The 10,000-nt window shown below is 49.7% G+C and overlaps 1 protein-coding gene across 1 annotated transcript in view; it reads right to left on the bottom strand.

The window, feature by feature from the left end:
- ntn4 (netrin 4) overlaps positions 1 to 10,000 on the bottom strand; it is a 27,359-nt gene that overhangs the window by 5,785 nt on the left and 11,574 nt on the right.

Below are 10,000 nucleotides of genomic sequence, written 5' to 3'. Positions count from 1 at the left end.
CAACTCTCGAATGTGTATCTGTCTCAGTTAATGTCGATTTCCAAGGTGGCTTTGCAACGGGTCCAGACCTCCAACCAATCAGAGCGACCGAACGTGTGACACAGCAGCAGCAGCCATCTTGTTTTTTTACGACAACAGTGGTCCCATTGGGCGCTCCTCTGTACATACTACAGTCATCGTTTCACACCCCACCCCAGTCGTGATTGGGTTAGCGTTAGGGACCAGGCTGGAAGCATACGCCAGAGCAAATACATCACAAGCTTGCAGATTCGTCCGGTTCCCAGGCTACGAAGGCCAAGAACGTACCAGCGGACAGAAAATAACCGTCAGTGTTTTTGTAACGTTTTTGTTGGCGGAGACGGCCGTGGAGTTTGCTCCATGTACGGTCGCTGTCTGTCATGCTGCCTGTCATGCTGTCTGTCATGGCCGTGCCTCCGAATCGCCCTTTAATCTCATCGGTGGTTCATATCGCGGTCATCAACGTTAATTGACATCATGTGGCCGCTGATATCATGGGATACGTTGGATAACAGTGTTGTTCGTGTAGGCGCTCAAAGTTTGGTTGGCACACGCAAAGACGCGCACACCCACTTAGGTGCATGTGAACACATTCGCTGACGGACAGCAATCGGACAACAATAGACTCTCTGTCTTTTATTATCATTAATCAGCTGACACATTTAAGAGACACACACCGTAGCGCACACTATATGAATACACCACAGCACACACACGCCCACCCACACATTAACAGAGTTAATGCATTCTTTACAGGGTGTGAATACCCAGGAGTGGCCTTGCCTTGCAGGGGGTGAGATTCATTCTCAGTCGACGGACCTCATAAATCTCTCTCTCGCTCACACTCTTTCTCTCTCTCGCATACACAAACGTGGGCTCACACACTCTCACGCTTACAGACGCACACACACACACACACACACAAATACACACATAAGTGTGCTCCCACACAAACACACACACACTCTCTCACGCTCACAGACACACACACACACACACACACATACACACACACACTCTCACGCTCACAGACACACACACACACACACAGACACACACACACACAGACACACACACAAATATACACATAAGTGTGCTCCCACACAAACACACACACACTCTCTCAATGCACACACACACACACACACACACACAAACACACACACATTTTGGGGGCGAAAGAACGATGACAAAAACAAAGAAATGAATGGGGGGGGTAAGAGACACAGTTGTGTAAGTGTCTCAGACCGCTCCCCCCCCACCCCTTTCAGGAAGTAAATGATTCCAACAGGAAGAAAGGGGGCTGATAAACACCCTGCTCCAAAGCGGTTAGCGCACCACAACCAACTGAAAATACTGTTTTCACCTCCCCGGGTGCTCTCATTTGGTGTTCTCGTGTCTGGCTGTTGCAAACTGACCCAAATTACGCCGCGGCCGTTCCCCGCTTCGACCATCAGCAATGGCTCGACGCCAAGGGCTGACAAGAAGTGGGGGGGGGGGGCTTTGACACTCTGCTCTGGGGGGCCGGGGGGTTTTAGGGGGTCCTGGTACGGCTCAGGGGTCTCGTACCCCTTTTTTCCCACCAACGCCGTTCCATCGCCGGTTCCGAGCGGTTCGGAACCAGAGACATCTAGTACCGGGTAAGCGTCATTGTAACGCGTTCGTTTCAGCCTCCCGACTCGTGATTTGAACGTCCTGACGCGTTGCCAGGACGACGGGGGGTCGTACGCTCTGACGCATCGAGGCGGCTCTCCTCTAGCCCTGAAGTCAGCGGAGCGTCAACGCTGGTTGTTGGGGGGCTGCGATCCCCTTGGTTATTTCCAGTTTACACACCGACCACGACGTCCTCAATAACACCGCCCCCCTCCTTACTCACACACACACAAACAGCGAGTGCCGAGCCTTTATGACCCTGGTAGGATTGGACGGTGGTTAACTGATAAAGAAACAAAAAAACAAATCTAATCTCACGACTCATTGGCATTTTACGATGTAAACCTTGTGGTTCCGTGACTTTGACTTGTTGTTGTCCGCTGAAGGTTGGAACCATCCTGCTGGACTTGTTCGTGCTCCGCCCGGCCGTGAGTCCTTCCTGTGTCCCTACTGAGGATCATGTAACACAGTGAATCCAATCCTGTGCGTCGTGCTTCCCTAGTGGTTTGCGACGGTACTGCCCCCGATCGTTTTCTTTTGCTATAAATACAATGTGGATGATGAGTTGACATTTATAGTTCTCTGATAAAACGCATGAATACAGTAATGCATGGGTACATAGGGTACCATGGTATGGCTTCTCTAGGCTAGTTGGGTATCGGTTATGGGGTCCCGAAATACAGTGAAGATGCCGGAAAATGCGAGGCGGCAGTGGGCTTTAAAGATCTTGTGAAAGCCTTTGAGATTCTGAAGTGGGCCTATAGACTGGAAGTGAGTCAAATGAATCGAGATAAAAGGCTGTACACATAAACTTTGAAGACACGACAACACGTGACATCAATGTCTGAGCTCCCAGACTGCCCCCCCCCCCCATTATCCGATGAACTCCCAGAAGGGCTAGGAGAGATAAGAAAGGCCCTACCTTCCGACGATACGAAAACCCCCTGGAATAACACTACAATACACAATGGATCTGAAGCGGCCATAAAACACTCTGAGGACTTGTTGAGAAATGCTCAGACACAGTGGAGCAATCTACCTGTCTTCATATCTACCTTAACACACACACACACACACACACACACACACACACACACACACACACACAGAGGCTAACCCAGCTACTGGATCGTAAACCAGGCCACCTGTTTCCTATAAGCAGGGTTAGCAGAATACAGTGAAAAAGCCTCTTTCTGTATCACCTCGGTGTCCGCTCAGCATCCAGCCAAGGGTGGAACCCGAGCTCCAGATTGTGTCCCAGACGGGGAAAAATACATCAATCTAACTCTAACGTACTCTGCTCATGAAAAACACACGCGCTCCCGTGTCCGTGCGTGCGTGTGTGCGTGCGTGTGGTTTGTTTGCGTTCTAGTAGGAGCTGGGCCTGTTTATCTCCCTGTCTCAATGTGCCGACAGAGCGTTTCCACGGCGTTATGTAACGGCCTGCCGCCGCTCTGGGGCGGGCCGCTCTGGGGCGGGCCGCTCTGGGGCGGGCCGCTCTGGGCCGGGCCGCTCTGGGGCGGGCCGCTCTGGGCCGGGCCGCTCTGGGGCGGGCCGCTCTGGGGCGGGCCGCTCTGGGGCGGGCCGCTCTGGGCCGGGCCGCTCTGGGCCGGGCCGCTCTGGGGCGGGCCGCTCTGGGCCGGGCCGCTCTGGGCCGGGCCGCTCTGGGGCGGGCCGCTCTGGCCTCGGCCGGCTCTGTCTGACGGTGGGAGCTGAGCGTGTGTTGTGTTGTCCGGACGTGACGGAACACACGCCCGGTGGGCCGCGGGAGAACAACGCAGAGAAAACGCAACACACGCCGTCGAATGTGTGAAGTCGCGCGCGCACACACACACATACACTCTTACACAGACACACACACACACACACACACACACACATACGCAGACTCTTACACAGACACACACACACACACACACACACACACACACACACACACACACACACACACACACACTTGACTGTATGCACGGACACACTCAAACACACCCGCACACACAGTGGGGGGTTCCATCCTAACAAGTGTCTGTCTGTCTGTCTGTCTGTCTGTCTGTGTGTGTGTGTGTGTGTGCGTCTGTCTGTGTGTGTGCTTCTGTCTGTCTGTCTGTCTGTCTGTCTGTCTGTCTGTGTGTGCGTGCCTGCGTGCGTGCGTCTGTCTGTCTGTCTGTCTGTGCGTCTGTCTGTGCGTCTGTCTGTCTGTCTGTGCGTCTGTCTGTCTGTCTGTCTGTGTATGCGTGCCTGCGTCTGTCTGTCTGTCTGTCTGTCTGTCTGTCTGTCTGTCTGTCTGTGTGTGTGTTTGTGTGTGTGTTGTTCGCCCCTCAGAGGGGACAGGTATGGGGAAAATGTACTTTGCGACGCGGGGAAATTCCTATATTGTCAGCGAGGAGATCCGGCGGGATTTCACAACGCTCCGAGAAGCCTCGCTCCCGCTCCTTATCCGACAGCCATCTGACGGCCCCCAGCTAACTGCTCTGAAGGCCCACACACACACACACACACACACACACACAAACACACACAAACACACAAACACGCAGACACACACACACACACACACACACACACACACACACACACACATACGTGACCGAACACACACGGCCAGCAGACTGTATCGACAGCATGCCGCCCCAGTCTCTGCCTTCACCCCAGAAAACAAAGCAGACCATTCTGATTGGTTCACCGTCGAACCAGAGTTAAAAGTGAGAGTGAGTGCGCTTGTATTCAATGCAGCGCAAAGAATGTGTTCAAACACACACACACACACCTTCTAACGGCGACCGATGCTAGACGGGCTAGCCAGCGGCCGCCAGCATACCTGTCAATCAGATAGACAATCAGTGGGAGAATGTGGCTAGCATGCTGCGGCTACGCGCGGCTATCTCTTGTTTACTTAGCAGCATGTCTGGTCCCCTCGAGGGCAAGACAATTACATTACGCAACACGCACACGCACACACACACACACACACACACACACACACACACACACACACACACACACACACAGACAAACACAAAGATAGACAAATATTCCACGCATATTCCAACTAAGGGACTAAACATAAATTAATTGTTGTTTTAAGTTTTCTTGAGAACATTAACTTGAGAAACCAGAATGAACAGCAATCGTGTTGCAATGAGGTTGTCTCCATGCCACCATCATCAAAAAGGTGACTAAATATGTCTGTTCATTTCAATGAAACTAATTTGATTATTTTAGAAAAGGTACTCATAATAGAGGCGTTTATATGACAGATGCATTTTTGATTTGTCGAGCAATCTGAATATAATTAGAAGATGACTGCACGATGTAAATGTCATGACTAACGCTTGCAGACACAAACACCATCACAGACACACACACACACACACACACCATTACTCATTACCTGTGCGTTAATAACCCCCGTTTGAGTCACTGTGAGATGGCATCGGACGACAGGAGAGGCAATGATTGACATTGAGTGGGGGCGTGTGTGTGTGTGTGTGTGTGTGTGTGTGTGCGTGTGTGTGTGTGCGTGTGTATGTGTTTGTGTGTGTGTCTGAGTCACGACGAAGGTATGTCGCTGTCTGATGATGAACCACGATGTAATCCACAGATGAAGCGCTGACACACACACACGCACGCACGCGCACACACACACACACACACACAGCCCAGTGCCACTCAGCAGGCGGTGCTTTGCAGCACGTCCTGGCTTGCGGTCGCAGTGCGATCGGAATTCCCAGCCGACGTGCGTTACAGATAGGGAGGGTGACATGAGTGACTTTGTGTCCGAGAGATAGAGAGTGTGTCTGTCTTTCTGTCTGTCTGTTTCACTGTCTGTCCGTGTGTGCGTATGTGTGTGTGTGTTTGTGTGTGTGTATAATGTGTGCGTTTGTGTTTGTGTCTGTGTGTGTGTCTGTGTGTATGTCTGGTGTGTGTATGTGTGTGTCTGGGTGTGTGTATACACAATGGACACTCGGTAACATCATGTAGATACTGAATATACTAAAGCTTTGAAGGGAGGTACGTATGTCAGTTGATTGCACAAAGTCTTCCTTAATGACGCAAACAATCGTTTTCATTTCACTTTACATGAAACGTATCTATTCTCCGATTGATCACGTGTGTCCGTGTGTGTCTGTGTGTGTTTGTGTGTGTGTGTGTCTGTGTGCGTATACATTGTGCATGTACATATCACCTAAAGTTCTGTAGAATTCATATCAGTTTCATGGCTTTATAAATCATAGAATTCCTTACATTTCCCTTTATAGAGTCCTCTATGTACGTGGAAAAGAGCAAAGATTCAATGTTGAAACATCTGGAAACGACATCCAGTTTAAATAACCTGCATCCATCTGTGTTTCTCCTTTGTGTTACACTGGACTTTGGCGTATGAATAGTTGTGTGTTTTTGTGTTTACGTACCTGCACTTTGGCGTGTTGATGTTCATGTGTGTTTATGGGTGAATATATGTCAATGTGTGTATGTATATTTGTCTTTATAGTTGTGTATGTTTGTGTGTCCTTATGTGTGTGCGTTATAACGTGCGTACGTGTGCCTTTATATGTGTGTCCTTACATGTTTGCATGAGTGTCTTTATGTGTGTGTGTGTGTGTGTGTGTGTTCGTCCTTATGCGTGTGCGTGTCTTTATGTGTGTGCGTGTGTCTTTATATGCGTGCATGTTATTATATGTGTGCGTGTGTCTTTCTCTGTGTGCATGTGTCTGTATATGCGTGTGCGTTTCTTAACGTATGAGTGCGTGTCTTTATATGCGTGTGCGTGTCTTAAGTATGAGTGCGTGTCTGTATATGCGTGTGCGTGTCTTAACGTATGAGTGCGTGTCTGTAAATGCGTGTGTGTGTCTTACGGTATGAGTGCGTGTCTGTATATGCGTGTGCGTTTCTTAACGTATGAGTGCGTGTCTGTATATGCACGTGCGTGTCTTACGGTATGAGTGCGTGTCTGTATATGCGTGTGCGTGTCTTACGGTATGAGTGTGTGTCTGTATATGCGTGTGCGTGTCTTAACGTATGAGTGCGTGTCTGTATATGCGCGTGCGTGTCTTACGGTATGAGTGTGTGTCTGTATATGCGTGTGCGTGTCTTACGGTATGAGTGCGTGTCTGTATATGCGTGTGCATGTCTTAACGTATGAGTGCGTGTCTGTACATGCGTGTGTGTGTCTTAACGTATGAGTGCGTGTCTGTATATGCGTGTGCGTGTCTTAACGTATGAGTGCGTGTCTGTAAATGCGTGTGCGTGTCTTACGGTATGAGTGCGTGTCTTTATATGCGTGTGCGTGTCTTACGGTATGAGTGCGTGTCTGTATATGCGTGTGCGTGTCTTAACGTATGAGTGCGTGTCTGTATATGCGCGTGCGTGTCTTACGGTATGAGTGTGTGTCTGTATATGCGTGTGCGTGTCTTACGGTATGAGTGCGTGTCTGTATATGCGTGTGCGTGTCTTACGGTATGAGTGCGTGTCTGTATATGCGTGTGCGTGTCTTACGGTATGAGTGCGTGTCTGTATATGCGTGTGCGTGTCTTAACGTATGAGTGTGTGTCTGTATATGCGTGTGCGTGTCTTACGGTATGAGTGCGTGTCTGTATATGCGTGTGCGTGTCTTACGGTATGAGTGCGTGTCTGTATATGCGTGTGCGTGTCTTACGGTATGAGTGTGTGTCTGTATATGCGTGTGCGTGTCTTAACGTATGAGTGCGTGTCTGTATATGCGCGTGCGTGTCTTACGGTATGAGTGTGTGTCTGTATATGCGTGTGCGTGTCTTACGGTATGAGTGCGTGTCTGTATATGCGTGTGCATGTCTTAACGTATGAGTGCGTGTCTGTACATGCGTGTGCGTGTCTTAACGTATGAGTGCGTGTCTGTATATGCGTGTGCGTGTCTTAACGTATGAGTGCGTGTCTGTAAATGCGTGTGCGTGTCTTACGGTATGAGTGCGTGTCTTTATATGCGTGTGCGTGTCTTACGGTATGAGTGCGTGTCTGTATATGCGTGTGCGTGTCTTAACGTATGAGTGCGTGTCTGTATATGCGCGTGCGTGTCTTACGGTATGAGTGTGTGTCTGTATATGCGTGTGCGTGTCTTACGGTATGAGTGCGTGTCTGTATATGCGTGTGCGTGTCTTAACGTATGAGTGCGTGTCTGTACATGCGTGTGCGTGTCTTAACGTATGAGTGCGTGTCTGTATATGCGCGTGCGTGTCTTAACGTATGAGTGCGTGTCTGTATATGCGTGTGCGTGTCTTAACGTATGAGTGTGTGTCTGTATATGCGTGTGCGTGTCTTACGGTATGAGTGCGTGTCTGTATATGCGTGTGCGTGTCTTACGGTATGAGTGCGTGTCTGTATATGCGTGTGCGTGTCTTAACGTATGAGTGTGTGTCTGTATATGCGTGTGCGTGTCTTACGGTATGAGTGCGTGTCTGTATATGCGTGTGCGTGTCTTACGGTATGAGTGCGTGTCTGTATATGCGTGTGCGTGTCTTACGGTATGAGTGTGTGTCTGTATATGCGTGTGCGTGTCTTACGGTATGAGTGCGTGTCTGTATATGCGTGTGCGTGTCTTACGGTATGAGTGTGTGTCTGTATATGCGTGTGCGTGTCTTACGGTATGAGTGCGTGTCTGTATATGCGTGTGCGTGTCTTAACGTATGAGTGTGTGTCTGTATATGCGTGTGCGTGTCTTACGGTATGAGTGCGTGTCTGTATATGCGTGTGCGTGTCTTACGGTATGAGTGCGTGTCTGTATATGCGTGTGCGTGTCTTAACGTATGAGTGTGTGTCTGTATATGCGTGTGCGTGTCTTACGGTATGAGTGTGTGTCTGTATATGCGCGTGCGTGTCTTACGGTATGAGTGCGTGTCTGTATATGCGTGTGCGTGTCTTAACGTATGAGTGCGTGTCTGTACATGCGTGTGCGTGTCTTAACGTATGAGTGCGTGTCTGTATATGCGCGTGCGTGTCTTAACGTATGAGTGCGTGTCTGTATATGCGTGTGCGTGTCTTAACGTATGAGTGTGTGTCTGTATATGCGTGTGCGTGTCTTACGGTATGAGTGCGTGTCTGTATATGCGTGTGCGTGTCTTACGGTATGAGTGCGTGTCTGTATATGCGTGTGCGTGTCTTAACGTATGAGTGTGTGTCTGTATATGCGTGTGCGTGTCTTACGGTATGAGTGCGTGTCTGTATATGCGTGTGCGTGTCTTACGGTATGAGTGCGTGTCTGTATATGCGTGTGCGTGTCTTACGGTATGAGTGTGTGTCTGTATATGCGTGTGCGTGTCTTAACGTATGAGTGCGTGTCTGTATATGCGCGTGCGTGTCTTACGGTATGAGTGTGTGTCTGTATATGCGTGTGCGTGTCTTACGGTATGAGTGCGTGTCTGTATATGCGTGTGCATGTCTTAACGTATGAGTGCGTGTCTGTACATGCGTGTGCGTGTCTTAACGTATGAGTGCGTGTCTGTATATGCGTGTGCGTGTCTTAACGTATGAGTGCGTGTCTGTAAATGCGTGTGCGTGTCTTACGGTATGAGTGCGTGTCTTTATATGCGTGTGCGTGTCTTACGGTATGAGTGCGTGTCTGTATATGCGTGTGCGTGTCTTAACGTATGAGTGCGTGTCTGTATATGCGCGTGCGTGTCTTACGGTATGAGTGTGTGTCTGTATATGCGTGTGCGTGTCTTACGGTATGAGTGCGTGTCTGTATATGCGTGTGCGTGTCTTAACGTATGAGTGTGTGTCTGTACATGCGTGTGCGTGTCTTAACGTATGAGTGCGTGTCTGTATATGCGCGTGCGTGTCTTAACGTATGAGTGCGTGTCTGTATATGCGTGTGCGTGTCTTAACGTATGAGTGCGTGTCTGTATATGCGTGTGCGTGTCATACGGTATGAGTGCGTGTCTGTATATGCGTGTGCGTGTCTTACGGTATGAGTGCGTGTCTGTATATGCGTGTGCGTGTCTTAACGTATGAGTGTGTGTCTGTATATGCGTGTGCGTGTCTTACGGTATGAGTGCGTGTCTGTATATGCGTGTGCGTGTCTTACGGTATGAGTGCGTGTCTGTATATGCGTGTGCGTGTCTTAACGTATGAGTGCGTGTCTGTATATGCGCGTGCGTGTCTTACGGTATGAGTGTGTGTCTGTATATGCGTGTGCGTGTCTTACGGTATGAGTGTGTGTCTGTATATGCGTGTGCGTGTCTTACGGTATGAGTGTGTGTCTGTATATGCGTGTGCGTGTCTTAACGTATGAGTGCGTGTCTGTATATGCGCGTGCGTGTCTTACGGTATAAGTGTGTGTCTGTATATGCGTGTGCGT

The sequence above is a fragment of the Pollachius pollachius genome, assembly GCF_949987615.1.
Source record: "Pollachius pollachius genome assembly, chromosome: 4".
NCBI lineage: Eukaryota > Metazoa > Chordata > Actinopteri > Gadiformes > Gadidae > Pollachius > Pollachius pollachius.
The sequence above is the reverse complement of the archived record's forward strand: the minus strand, read 5'-3'. Positions and strand labels throughout refer to the sequence as shown.